This window comes from Ambystoma mexicanum, chromosome 5p (assembly GCF_040938575.1).
Source record: "Ambystoma mexicanum isolate Mex_15411 chromosome 5p, UKY_AmexF1_1, whole genome shotgun sequence".
NCBI classification, from domain to species: Eukaryota; Metazoa; Chordata; class Amphibia; order Caudata; family Ambystomatidae; genus Ambystoma; species Ambystoma mexicanum.
In genome coordinates, this window is record NC_090930.1 from 204,905,905 (window position 1) to 204,920,831 (window position 14,927).

Here is a 14,927-nt window from a genome sequence, read left to right on the forward strand (position 1 = left end):
ATAGGATCGGAGTAACTTTTTGTTTATAATAAACTCGCAAGGGTATGATCGAAGACTTGCCATTTATAACTCTCGCTTCAGATGTCAAAGTAGCTAGTTTTGCTCTAAGACTCCCATAATATGGGCGTTCCAAAGGCTGATTATTTATATTCAGACCAAGATAGATATATTCTGTGACTACTGGCAGTGTTTGATTCTGAAGCTGCCACTTGCGTAATTTTCTTCTAAAATTGTGCAGAGTCACCTGGAGTCTCCAAGAAATTCGGACTGGATTTCTGGCAGCAAAAAACACAAACCGGGATACGGCCCAGCCACTGCACTTAGCAAGTACTGTCAAGCGAGGGCTTTAAAAATATCGGGAAAACTCCTCCAGCAGGTAAGCTGACCTGCCACCTTCAAGTTCCGGGGACAAAGCAACAGCAGGAGAGTGAGTTAGCTGCAGGGCAGAACCTTAATACCCATGTGAACCTAAATACCCGGGTGAATGGGGCTTGGCCTGCATGACAATCACAAAAAGGGGCTGGGGAAGAGGCTCAGGTTACCATACTGGTTGGTCACTGGGACTGCCACTCAGCCAAAGCCACCCCCGCAGGAAGTGAGAGGGCTAGTCCATGGACCTCTACTAGCCTAAACAAGTTAAGACCAGTTCTAAGGCAGCTATATTGGGCACACAAAGAGCACACATGGTCAGAACACCCATTTTGAGGCCACCACGTGGTCACCTAGACAAAGGAAAGCCAAGAGAAAGCAAAATGGCCGGGAGCAGGATATAAAAAATCCAACTGGTACCCACCCCAATAGCTATCAAAAAGGTGCCTTGGGGTACCAATGTGGTAAAATGGCTTGCACCAGGGGTGAAGCCAAAATTAAAGCACAGTCACCACCAACCTATTCCTTAAAAGCAAATTACAGTGACCCAATCACTCTATGGCAGAAATGGGGTGCCTGAGATGCACTCCTGGGATGGGGCAACGCAATACCATATACCTTATATAAGGTACTAGCGGTACCACCTGGTGTTGCCCGGGTCTGTAGCTAACATGCACGTGGAGGTCTGCTATAGCTTGTGTATGTTTTTATTGTGTCATAACTTCCTAGTTTTGAAAAGTCGCAAAATCAGCCATATCGCCTATACTTATAGCAGAGGGCCGGGCCCAGCCCTGTGCTGACCGAATGGGTGGGGTTGTCAGATTTCACTATCGCCAGTACACCCAAGACTGGTATGCCGACCTTAGGCCAAAATTTCAGCCCACCAACTGTTGTGGGGCTGAAGCCAACAATCGCAAAATTGTCTATCTCCTGAAATCGCCTATACTGATAGCACAGGGCCGGACCTGTTAACTGGCCTTGTGCTCAAGTTCATACACAGTTACTGGCAGACATGTGTAGCAAGTACAAGGAAGGAAAAAAAGTAAATGGAAAAAAACCTGGTTGGCGAAAACAAATGGATGGAAAGAAAAATAAAGATTAAAATGACATGTTGACCTTTACCAGGTCATGAAGGCAAAGAGGGTGAGGAACAAAATTATAAACACCACATTTTTTAAATCCAGAAGAAAGCATCAAAAAAAGAATAAGACTGTAAGGGCGATTTTTCTGCAGCTCTCTCTTAAGGGGTGTAAAACTATTTGTGAAAAAAGTTTGCTGCACAGGCTTCTGCTGGGGGCTGTACAACCACATTTAAAGGTGGAGCAAAACAGCCAGCCGAAAAGGCATGCCAAACCGCTCTTAACATGGTAGAGTGGCAAAGAAGTCATGCTTATCTTCAGGAAGGGTATGTAGGCAGACATAAGGTACAATTAGCCCACACACTTATCCCTAGAAAATACCATGGTGGTATGTGGAAAGATTTACACATTTTGATTGTTTAGATGGATTTTCAGAGCAAGACCTGAGTGAGGGCTTTTAGAGGCCAGCCTATTTTAGTGAACGTAGATCTAGCCCGACTTAATCAAGGCAGATGGTGGAGCCCTTAGACTTCAGGACTTGTGAGGGTGATGAAATGGTATAAGACGCCCACAGAGCACTCGAATAAATCAAAGTAGACCGTCAGTAGAAAAATGCACTATTCATTAGGGCTGAACACACTCTAAGCAATGGAAAGAACATATTGCTAACACACTATACACATATATGCATTCACAATGGTGATCTCACTAGAGTACACCAACACTTTAATTTTAAGAAAGTTGGAAATAATTCATTTGTGAAACAGAAAGCTGTGTGCAGTAAAGCAATTTGAATCAGGTAATACATAAGCAAATGAAATTCAAGGAGAGTAATGTAAAAGCAATGGAAACACTATTACCCTGCTTTATGAAATAAGGCCCATAAACCTGAAACGGTGAGTAGACTGGGGTCCTTAAAGGACCCAATAAGAAGCTTGTTAGGAGTGGAAAAACAAGTACTGTTAAAGCCAACAGGGGGTAAAATTTTCCAGGGACGAAATGGAAGTTCAAGAGGTAAGGGGTCATTCCCAACACTCTGAGAGAATCCTTGGGTGGGGTGAGTGGGACCCGTGGTCAGAACTCCACCCATTACGACTAGGCAAGGGAGAAGTTGGGTCAGGACTTTGCACCCATAAAACTCTGTGCTGTGCCACCTACTTCAATCATTGGTCCCATTGCCTGGGGCCCAATGGTCACAGATGCAGAGGTCATTTTCGGGAACGTATTCAGCTAAGCATCGGTTTCTCCGATGACACGTTCGAGCTGGATGACCCAGTCACCTCAAGATGCAGACCACCTTGAGTCCCTTGATAACAGGAGACCTACAGGACATAATGAAGTAGGTAGCAGCAAAGAACAACTTGATCTGCAGGCAGCAGTTGACTCATGTGGTGAAAACAAAAACTTTTCCAAGTAGGCCCCTCTTTGAGGTGGAGAGCAGCAGCTGCACAAGAACTGCTCTTGGGAGAGACATGCAGAGTTTAAAGGTCAAAACTTGGAATGAGGACTGGTGCACAGCAGATGCCAGAGACAGAACTGTTCTGCCTAAAGGATGGTTCTTCGACACCTCCGAAGACTCAAGGGCAGATTGGCATGATGGGATACAGAATGGTTGGTCCCACCAGCACAAAAGTCGGTAGAGGCCTCCTGGGGTTGAAAATGCAGTTTTCTCCTTGACATGGTCAGTCAGAGCTATCTGCCAAAAGGCTGAGGTTAGGTCAAATGTACTGAGATGTACTGAGATAGTTGGCTGAACCAAGTTTGTCCACCAGCTTATCTGTCCTAGGTAAAGGATGGGCATCAGTTGTGGTGACTGCATCAAGAGCTCTATAGTCCACACAGAATCTCAACTCCTTGGATCCTGCCTTTGGCACTAGTACAACAGGACTAGACCATGGACTTGTAGATGGCTCTATTACCTTAAGATCAAGCATCTTCTTGACCTCTTCCTTGATGTGGGTTCTTACATGGTCTGACATTCTGTAACCCTGCTTTTGACAGGTAGACAGTCACCAGTGAGTACCTCATGCGGTCCCCAAGGGGTCAAGCCTGGTGATAGTGAAAACAGAGGGGCAAACTGATTTAACAGAATTCTGCACTCCTCCTGTTGTTCCAGTGTCAGATCAGTAGAGAGATTAACTCCTATCATCCCATCTAAAGGTTGTCCCCCGTGGAGGTCAGGTAGAGGCTCACTCTCCTCCTCCTCCAGCGCAGAGGCTAGAAGCAAAGCTCCCAGTTCTGGTCTAGAGAGCTAGGACTTTAAGCGGTTGGTGTGAAAGACCCCGGGGGCCTCCATAGGATTGCCTAAGTCAACCAAATAATTGACCTCTCCAAGTATTCCCACAACCTTGAAGGGTCCAAACCACTTGCCCTGTAAGGCCCTCTGCCTTGTAGGTACCATAACTAGAACTAGCTGGTCTTGAGTAAACTCAATCATGTTGGCATTCTGGTCATGCCAATGTTTAACCAGAGCCTGACCTGCTTTCAAGTTATTAGAAGCTTCTATCATCATGTGTGTCATTCTCCTTCGGAGACCTAACACATAGTCAGTGACTCTCACTGGCTTGTGGGAAGGAGCACTCTCCAACCCTCCTTGATTAGGGCCAATGGACCTCTAACCGGATGACCTTAGAGGAGCTCAAAGGGGCTGAAACCAACCCCTTCGTCTGGGACTTCTCTATAAGCAAAGAGAAGGTATGGCAGTAGAAGGTCCCACTTTCTTCTAAGGGGTTCTTCTAAAGCACCTATCATGCTCTTCATAGTTGTATTAAACCTCTCCACCAACAGATTGGTTTGGGGATGGTAGGCTGTTGAGAACTTGTAGGTCACTCCACAGTTTTTCCACATGGCTTGCATGTAGTGGGATATAAAATTGGTCCCCCTGTCTGAGATAACCTCCTTAGGAAAACCTACCCTGGTAAAAATACCAAGGAGGGCCTTAGCCACTGCCTGAGCAGTAACAGTCCTCATAGGTATGGATTCAGGATACCTGGTAGCATGGTCTACCACAACCAATATAAATCAGTTGCCTGAAGATGTGGGAGGGTCTAAAGGACCAACAATGATATGATAGTTTATTCATATAGCGCCTATACACAATGTGTTTCAAAGCGCTTCAAGGCAAGGAAGGGTACAAGGGAAAATACAATGACATTCTTAAAGGCCATGAACAGTAAGGATGTGAAATTAACTATTGTACTCGGCCTGACGACATTTCAGATAGTGCAAGACCTAAGACACAGATAAGGAAGGAAGGGGAGAGTGGGAAGGAAATGGAAACAGACAGGCGACTACCGTACTAGGCCTGACAACATTTCTGGTAGAGCCGGAGAAAAACAAAAGGTGAGGGAGAGGGGTGCAGAAAGGGAGGGGAGGAACAAAACAAGCGACTATCGTACTAGGCCTGACAACGTTTCAGATAGTGCTAAAGGGAGGGGGGGGACAGTAAGGGGAAGAGCGAGCGACAGACGAGGTTGCTATCATACTAGGTCCATGGACAATTCTGATAGAGTAAGTGCGTAGGAGAAAGGAAGGGGAGGAGATAGGAAAAGGGAGAGGGGAGGAGAGAACAGAGTGTAAGCAGTCAAAAAGAGTGGAGAAGCAAGAGGGGAGAGTGAATACAACTGCAGAAGTCAATAGTAACACATAATGTTGCAAGTCAGGATACAAGATGAAGATGGGAACAGCATGATTCAGGGTCACCATGAGTACAAGATGCAAAGGGAGTCCAGCATGAGGGTTGAGAAAGGGTAACGCACCATGAATCAATGAAGTTCATAAAAGTCAAATCCAGCATTGGCCACAAGACGGTGATGGTGAAACCAGAATGTATCAGGAAAGACTCCTGTGTGCGGGAAGGGGGGGGGGCACAAGGGAACAAGACAGGGGGACCAGAGAGGGTGGGGATGGCTTGTGGGGACAGAGGGTGTAAACACATGTTTGTGCATGCTTACCTGCTGTTTTAGCAGGGGTTCGGGTCCTGGATCCTCCTGGTCCGAACAGGTCCAAACAGGAATTGCCCTTTTCTTTGACTGCCCTTCGGTTTGGACGCCCAGGCGAGAGACGCCCTGGATCTAAGAGTTAAGAGCAGGAAGGAAGAGGCAGGGCTAAGAAGGTGGGCAGGGCTTAGGCCAGGTGACCTAGATCCACTAACACCTGCTCCCCAGCTGCAAAGGAAAAGAGGCTGGAGGCTCCTTAATGTCGATTTCTACCCTCTCAAAAAGGACTCCCACCACTGGGAGAGGCACCAAAGGTGCCACATTGTTGGCTCAACTCTTGCCAGAAGTCTGACACATGTGACAGCTTCTACAGAACTTATCTACATCAGACCCCATATTGGGCCAGTAGAAATAAAGAGAAATCCTTTCCTTGGTCGTCGTAAAATGTAAGTGACCAGCTAGAGGAATTTTGTGGGCTAACTGTAGAAACTCTTGTCTCATCTCCTGAGGCACTACTAGTCTCCTGTAGTCCCCTGGGGAAGACTCAATATTTTCACTGTAGAGGAGGCCATCCTCCCAGTACAACCTGTACTTCCCTGGCTCTTGCCCTCCCAGCTGGGAAGCTGCCTGTTGGCAAAGACCTTCAAGAGTAGGACATTCTCTTTGACCTCTGCTGACGTCTGTCCTACAGGGGGCACCTTCTGCAAGCAAAGTCTGCAGCTCAGGGTGGTCTTTAGGATACAGATCTCCAACAGGGGGAAGATTTTCTTCCAGCTCTGTGTCATCAGTAGCCGATTCATCATCTTCTGGTTGAACCTCACACTCAGCAGGTGGAGGAGTAACTGGTGTGAACTGGGACTGTCCTCTCGGGGATGTCCTGGTTTTGTGCACAGGAGTGCTACTTTTCTTGTTTACTGAGATCTTGGGTTTCCCCTTTGTCTCCTTTTTCCTGGAAGTAGAAGTTGGCTCTTACTGTGGACTGGGTGTTATAGGTTCCTCTATAACAACCCACTGAGAGTCATCTAAAGTGAGCTCTCTTGCCGTCATAGTCTGGTCCTGCTTCCTTTTACTGGGAGGTCTGGGGGTGCTTGATACAACTCCAAGAGTCTTTAAGTCATTCCCCAACAGGACTCTCCCAGGCACCTCACTCTGTACACTGACCAGTATTCTTACAGTCATATTGTTGCACTGGATGGGAGCTGGTAGTATTGGAGCCATCTGGATAGGGCCCCCAGTAAGCTTAGTGGGGCCTTTGGGTGCCTTAGCAACATCCTCAGGTTTGAAAAAGGTTTCATCCACCACTGTGATGCTGGCCCCAGTGTCTCTAATGGCAGGAGTCTCCTGACCATTCATAAGTACATTGTCCTTGTAATATTCTTTGGTGTTATCTGGTATAGAGGTATAAACATCGAAATTCTGCTGTTCCCACAGACCCAGGGACACTAAAGACACACTGGCTGAGACTCCAATGGGGTCTTCAGCCAATAGATGAAAGTTTCCACTTGCCATATGAATTTCTTCCTCAGGGATGAAGACTAAGGAGGCAGTGTGGACCCCTGAAGGTTTACCCTTACACCTGGGATCCCCTTTCACATGGTCAGTTGACCCACAAGCATAACTTTTACCAAATCTTTTGACAAACGAGGGTTTCTGCTGACCTCCCTCTGGTTTGGCATCAGAGGCTTCACTAGACTGACCTGGTTTCCCAAATGGCTTACCCTTCTTATGTTTGTGGCCCTCTTTTGGATGGAAGGTTTTAGAATTCTCTTTGTCATCTTTCTTGTGCTGCTTCCCCTCTTCCTTTTTGTGAGTGGCCCCAGAATCCTTGCGAGTGGTCCTGTTGGCCCCCCACAAGTCAGCAGCCGTTGTTAGCTTCTTGGGATCAATCTCTTTTGAGTCAGCCAAGTGCTGTCTCAGCTCAGGAGAGCAGGCAAAAAAATAGACTCCAACAAAAATAGATTTCTCATTCCTTCAAATGAGTTCACTCTTTAACGCTTAACCCAACCATCTAAATGTTTCAAACATTCACACACCCACGTAGCCCAAGGGGTACCATCAGCCTTTTCAGGATCATAAAACTCTTAAGGTCCCGGGAAGGCGTTTTCCCAAATCTACCTATCAAAGCTAGCTTCACATTTCCATACTCCAATCTTTCAAGTTCCCCCACCTCCATTATAGCATCAGTTGCCACTTGGGGGAGCCTAGACAAAAGCCAAGGAATCAACTGCTTCCCTGTGAAACCCTGAATCCTATAGTTATATTCAAAAGCACCCAACCAATCCGAAATATCAAGTTTTAAATCATACATACTCACTGCTTCTTTAGGCATGCAAGGTCTCTTTGGACTGGAAGACCTAGAGGACTCTGGGATAGAAACATTTTCAAGAGACAATTTCTTCATTTCAAGAGCATGCTGCACTTCCATTTCCCTGAGTTTGATGTACTGATGTTTGGTTTCAGCTTGGATGTGTAATCTTTTGAATTCTAACTCAAGTCTCATTTCTTCAAGAGACACAAATTCTGGACTCAGTGATGGACCTTGTGGGGTCCCAGTGGGTAAAGGTTGAGGCAAAAGGGCCTCTTGAGGCAAAGAGGGGCTTCCTTCCTGGGACTCCTCTCCCTCTTCTCACTCTTCTAAGACATCAGAGTTAGACTCTCCATTATCATTTTCCACATTTCCTGGGTTAGTAGGTGTGACAGGCCTACTAAACAGACTTCGATGTTTCAACAATCTTGCAATTAGTTCATTTTCTTTCCTTTAACAGTGAGATTCCTGACTTTACACATTTCTTTCAGTTACTCTATTGTCAAAGTGATCAGGGCTTCCTGACTGAAGTTATCCATATTTGGCATGTTACAATTGCTTTTCTATTGGACCTTAGCCATGTGAAGGTTTTTAGTTGAACAAAAGCAAAGTACATTCTTAGTGTAACAACTCTACAATAGATCCTTACTGCCTGCCACGAGTGTTAGGAAAGATTGTATTCAGTACCCTTTGGGTGCACTACAACAACCCTGACCTCCTGGCAATAGGAACCCAACCTTTGGTATAAGTCTGTACTACACAGGTTGGTAGCGTGTTGAACAGCCAGGCTTATCTCAGGAGGGGTCAAAGTGAGTTGCAGGGGAGTTACACAGAGATCCACAATGACAAGTATTCAAATAAACTCTTACACTCAAGGTTTCTTGATTAAACAATTATTCATTTATTTAACAGTCAGTTAGAGTAAGCCTTCTTCAGGGGGCAATATAAAGCAACACACAAATACACTTCAGAATACACACTCTTAAGTTTTATAAATCAGCAAATACCCATTTGGGATGGCGCACAGACACTACCTACACCCTCAGGTGACTTCAATAGTTAGGGTGCTGGAGACATTAATATATCACTGTTGCATTTAGAATATTCTTGAGAGGAGTGTCAAAGAAAAGAGGTTTCAAAATAAGGCAAGTATTCACACAATTATTCTTAAGCAGGTAAGAACTTTCAAAATAACACCCAATGCAAAGTCAGTTAACCCCTTCCTGGAAGGAAGACACAGCATATAAGCAGTGGAGAGAAGAGTCATTCAGGGAGCCAGGCCAGCCAATGTTAAGTTAGCAAAAGCCAAGGTGAACTTAAGCACTTCTTGCAGGTAAGTAAAAGTCTTGCACAATGTTTTAGAAGTCTTTGTAGAAAAGAAGACATCAAAGTAGGGCCACAAGCTGATTAGGCTTGTGAGGTAAAGAAGCTGTTAGCAACACTGCAGATGCAACCAAGACAAGTCTCCAACAAGGACAAGTGAGGTTACACGACAAGAGGTTAGGTCTCTCAGACTGTACAGTACCTTTAGGTTGAAGAAAAGTGCAACAGATGGCTTCTGTTCCTGTGCAGCTCTGCAGATCCTGGTGTTCCTGGGCCTCAGTCGTGGGGACAAGAGGGAGGACTTCTGGGGACTCCTGCACTGCAATGGGATGGTCACCGACCGCAACCTACAATCTTCAATCAAGTGGCACTTCGGTGTTTCAGCTCCTCGCGTCTTCCGCAAATACCAACACTGCAGTTCCTGGCTGTCGAGATGGGCCTTCCTTGCATCTGGGTTCCAGCACTCTGTTGAGGTGGCTCAGGCTCGGTCAGTCCTGCTTCCTGGGAGCCCAGACATCTTCCTGGAGCTATTGGCCAGCTTAAAAGCAACGCACGCGATCTGGTGTTCCTCTCCCTGGCTATTCGGTTCCAGCAGCAACTGCAGTGGAATTTTAACCAGCTCTGAGTGTCATGGCCACAGGGCAAGAACCACAAGCTCCACTACATAAAGGGACACTTTTATTCTGGTGCACGTGCTATTTTTCCCCCTGCAGGACCTCCACGTGCCTCCAGGTCGGGCGTGGCCATAGGAGTGAATTGGGCTGCACGTGCAGCATCTTCTGGGAGTGGCAGGGTGGGGCCACAAGTCAGAACAAATGGACGTGGCTAGGATCAGGCTATTTAAGCCTGCCCCGCCCGCATGCAAGCGGTTTGGGTTAGTCTGCTTATAGCAGCGTAACGCTCACCGCTGCCTGAAGCGCATCTTACCTGATTCCAGCAATAACCATCGCCTGAAGCGCATCCTTACCTGATTCCAGCAACAACCGCAGTCGGAGCGCATCCTTACCCGATTCCAGCAGCATTCGCAGTCAGAGCGCATCCTTACCTGATCCCGGCTCCCAGCCTCAATACTTACTCGGGAGTCCATCTTCAGCCAGCATCCTCGCGGATCCAGTGAAGAAACTAGGCCTAACTAAAAGCACCCCTGCAGTGAGAACCAGGACCAAGAGCTTGCCATCATAATTAAACAGGTGAGACTATATGGGTAGGCGCATGCTCACCACATTCTGGGAAGAAGGGTTTGAGGGAGACCACAGCCATATCACAGCATTCTCACAGCCTCTCGTATTCTCGCAGGGGCAGTACCAACCACCAACGCAGTCCACAAGACAGGAGCTGGGGAAGAAGCCTAACCTAGGGGAGCCAGTTCCAGGGAGGGCAGCAACCGTGCCCCAACGTCCCTGCAGAGACCAGTTGAGCGTAACACGGAGAGGATGTCAAGGTGGCTTACTTTGGATTTGATTGGTCCCACCAACTCAAGGGGAGAGGTCGTCCTTGCAGGGGCTTCTCTGTCGATAGGAATTTGGAGCTCCAGCACAGCAGCAGAGCTTCATCGGGCAAACCAACGTTCCAGGAGTTGCAGCAGGTGTCCTCTTGAAGTTCTTCTTCGTATTCCTTCGTCCAGTGGTAGACTCTGCCTTCCAAGCCAAAAAGCCTCTCCTTTTATGCAGATTTCTCCCATTCATTCCACCCTAGCTTTCAGTCACCCAGTAGGGTGGCTGTCCTTGCCGGGCAGCCAGCCAGCCAATCACCTATGAGTGCATTCCTGTCTCCCAGGAGACTAAGCACAGGGAGTTTCGGGCACCTCCCTTGCTTCCTGCCCCCGCCAGACACCCTGGAGCCAGAGGCGGGATTCACTCGTGAATCCCGCCAAAGACAAAATTAACAAAGGGACCAAACCTGGTTTGGCGCGCAGAGTAAATCTCAAGGAGGACCTTTCCACAAAGAAATGGCGAAAAAAGAAGACTGGGGCCATTTTAGTTGAAAGTAAACCCCTGGCACCAGCCATTCATCGAGGATAGGGTAACATAAAAATGTTACACGAGAAGCTAGATAAAGGGGATACTAAGTAACCACTATAGCACCCTATTGTAAGATAGTGTGTGCTGGGTCTAGAAAGTTACAATGTAATTAAAGTCAATTTCACTTCACTGCTCTTGGAAACAATAGTTTATCCAAGAGAAGGTATTTAAACCTTGGAAATCTAAAAGACTTCCCTGTGCCACTGCACTGAAGGTGCTGTGCGGCACAATGTCAAAAGATGATGCCTATGGAGTTTGTCAGACTCCACAACCAAAAGAAACACAGAGTTCAAAATCACACTAAAATACATGAGAGAGTGAGAAAAAGGGTCTTGCTCTCTCCAGGTTAAAAATTCAAGTCCTCAAAATCCAGCAAAGTTGCTGGGGGTCTCTAAGGTAGAGAGGAATTAGCACATTTTTGAGAATTCTTCCTAACACAAAGAAAGGGATACAAAGTACCCCTGCCACACTTCAGAGTAAAATGATGTGCTCACGTTTAAAACAGAAAGGAATCCCGTAAAGGAAGGCAGTGTCTCCCTGCACTCGTAGCCTTGTGAACCGACCAGTGCCCCACCAAACAGATGTGCTAAGCAAGGTCATTAAAGCAAAAAGTCTTTATGTACCACCAAATGTCGTGACAGGAATCAAACAACAGCAAACATTTGAGGGGTTCCATTGATGCCGAAAGAGATAAAGCAGCAAAAATAAAATCCTTCCTAACAAATACGCTACGCATGTATACCGCTGTCGGTTGTATAAGTACTTTACACAAAACACACAGTAAAAATACCAAATGTATTATAAAAACTGTAAATGACAATGAAGGTACTCTACACTCCTTTACTCCTTTACTAAAAAGGGGGTCCGCTATCAAAAGAAGAGGCACACAGCATATAGTGGCATGAGGAAGAGAAAGGGAATCAGACATTAAAACACACATTTAAAGTCCCTAGTACCTGTATAAAAGCATTTCATTATCAAAGACGACATGCACACTCTTAACTATATTAGAGGACCACTTTCTAGTCATAGGCACACAACACATAGAGATAAGGGGTGGGAAGGGAAGGGGTCTAGACAATAAAACATAGTAAAAATAGTAATGGAGGATCCCTTCAGCCAACACTAAAAAGGTCACAGCACTTCTAGACCTCTGAGACATAGTATTTGAATATGACAAATTAACACAACAATAAATGAGGATTGCAGAGCGGGCAAACCAATGATAAAACACAGTCAGAGGCCGCAAAAAGACCAGATAGATTATAGCAAGAATTTCCAATTCAAGCAACTTCAGAGAAAAATAATGTCTCCAATAATGCATTCACCTTTGCGGAAGTTCAGAGCATAACTTTAAAAATACATCAAAAATCGAACTCAATGGACCCAAACTGGATGCATGAAAAAATTCCAAGGGCAGGTAATAATCCCCAAAGTCACGTTAGAAGTGCTTCAGTTGAGTAGAACGTTCTCATATAAATAAACAGGCCAAGGTCAGTAGGCAATTCTCATGTATGCGGAAAAGACAGGTAGATCCCTGTACTACCCCACATGTGCAGATTTGTTGGCAAATAACCCCAAGGAGGACCAGGGGAGACCCCTCTGAAGAGACCCAGGAGTTGGTCCTGGAATCAGGAGCACAAGAGAAGATGCAACACAGCAGGAAAAGCTGCAATGTAACCCAATGGGGTAATGTCATTGGGGTTCAAAGTCCTTTTGCAGACGGGTCTCTTAATATCTTGACTAACCCTCCATCCCATCGTCTCGGGAGGATAGCTCGGGGGCAACACGCTTGCCTTGGAACCAAGACGACATGGTGCAACACAGGTCCGATCCCCGTTCCGCGCTTAGAAACCTCTGGGTATTAAGCACGTTATAAATAATTACAATTACAATCCCAGGCCCCAGGGGTCAGGACCCACAATGTTTGCTTCCGGAAAGACGGTTCGTACAAGAGTAAACAACCTTGTGGGGACAAGGCCTGGCTATCCAGTGTAAACATGAAAATCGACCCTTCCTGGGCTCTCTGCTATGAACCTTGAGGGCTGCACACTCCAGCTGACCACCTGTGCCAAACCCTTGGATTAAACATCGACAGCTCTCCTTCATAGAGAACACAAAAAGGGAGAGATAAAGGTCCTGGTACCAACTTTCTCTTCTGCGAATAATTAAGCCCCTAACAGAACACAGGCCTTGGTCCTCTTCTAACTGGATGGTGCAATGCCCTCCTAGGAGGCCTTCTGGCAACCACCCTGAAACCCCAGAGATGTGGCCTACATGCAGCAGCATGACTCAAAGGTCTCCGCAAAGCTGATCACATCACCCCAACCCTTATCAAACTACACTGGCTACCTCCGCAAGCACTTATCACATTAAAATCCTGCTGAATCATCTTCATGGTCATCATGCGCAAGTCCCCAAGCCACCTCAAAGAGAAGCTCAGTACCTTTGGAGGCCTATGTTCCACCAGAAACAAGGACATCTGCAGACTTTAACTCTGCAATGCAGGAAGGAAAGAACCGGGAGGCAGGAAATCTCCGTCTATGCCCCCAGACTCTAGAACCTCCCCCATGTCAACACCAGACTCACCCCCTCGCTTCTACATTTCAGGAAAAGCTCAAGAGCCTACTCTACAAGAAGTGGCACTCTCTAACACCTAGCTCCACACACCCTCCACTCCCCAGCTAACCTAAGACCGGGCGATCTGCTCCCCCGTTTCCACCCCTGGTTGCTGGCCGAACCTTTGCTGCCCAAGTGCTGGCCCTGCCCTATCCCCAATCCTGTCGTTAGCCCCCTACTCTCTTGTATTGGTCCCTTGTAGTCTGCTTTCCTCACGAGGTACATCCCCCTAAACCTTGTAAAGCACTCCATTGCTTACCAAAGTTTGGCTTGTGATCAATTATAATACCCTACCAGAATAATAATAAAAGGCTACCCTTCTATGCACATTTTACAGGTTGTGACTTCCCAAGGATTGGAACTCTGGTCCAACGACGACCCCAATGGTTAAAAAGAAAAAGAGGTGCCCTTCCTAAGAGGGCGGCTCTGCAGCCAGAAGTAAAAGTAACAGCGAGGAAGAGTGTAGGATGGCAGGGGAACCCAGAAAAGAATGATTAGATGGCTTGGAGGACTAGGAAAGATTTCCCAGAAACCGAAGACAGTCCCACAAAGAAAACGTCAGTGGATGGGACCCATGACAGTCCTATCGAGCAGCTGAGGCATGATGCAGGAATGTCACACTTCCAAGGGGCTTTCAGCACTAAGGCCAAATTATATAAATGCCAAATTATTAAGGCAGGACAACCTAGGTGGTAAAACAGGAATACAGGGCTAAAAGGGCCCGAAGATGGATCCAGAATGGAAGCCCTGACAAAGCACAAAAGCTGAGTAGCAGAAGGACTGAGGAGGCCCGGGATGGATGACCAGAAGAAGAAAATCCAACCAAGAACTCAGCATTCAGCCAATATGTCCAACTGTGATCCCAAAATTGCAAAAACAAAGAAATTCTCCAGCAGGTCTGTAAACCTGATGTTCTGAAATGTCCACTAGCAAGAGAGCTTAGGCACATGCTTTCACCTTTACTACCAACACTCACAGTGGCAGGCCCAAGCCAGCTCACCAATCACGATAGGGATGGCAGGAATAAAGGGGCAGGAGGTCAGCCCATCTGGTTGGCCTCGGAATCTGCCACTCAACCCAGATCATCCCCACAGGAAGTAATATGTCCAGCCCAGGTATTAAACCAGTAAATGACAATATGGAGGCTGCCTCACAGAGAGCAGAGTGGCCATGTAAGGCCTACCTCTCAGTTGCCCTGAACAAAGAAAGCCTCTAAAACAAAACAACTGGTAGCTGGACATAAAAAAACACATTGGTACCACAATGCCTACAA

The 14,927-nt window shown here is 46.7% G+C and overlaps 1 protein-coding gene across 1 annotated transcript in view; it reads right to left on the minus strand.

The window, feature by feature from the left end:
* The window catches only part of ATG4A (autophagy related 4A cysteine peptidase), a 551,858-nt gene that overhangs the window by 11,343 nt on the left and 525,588 nt on the right, over window positions 1–14,927 (minus strand). The window lies entirely within an intron of this gene.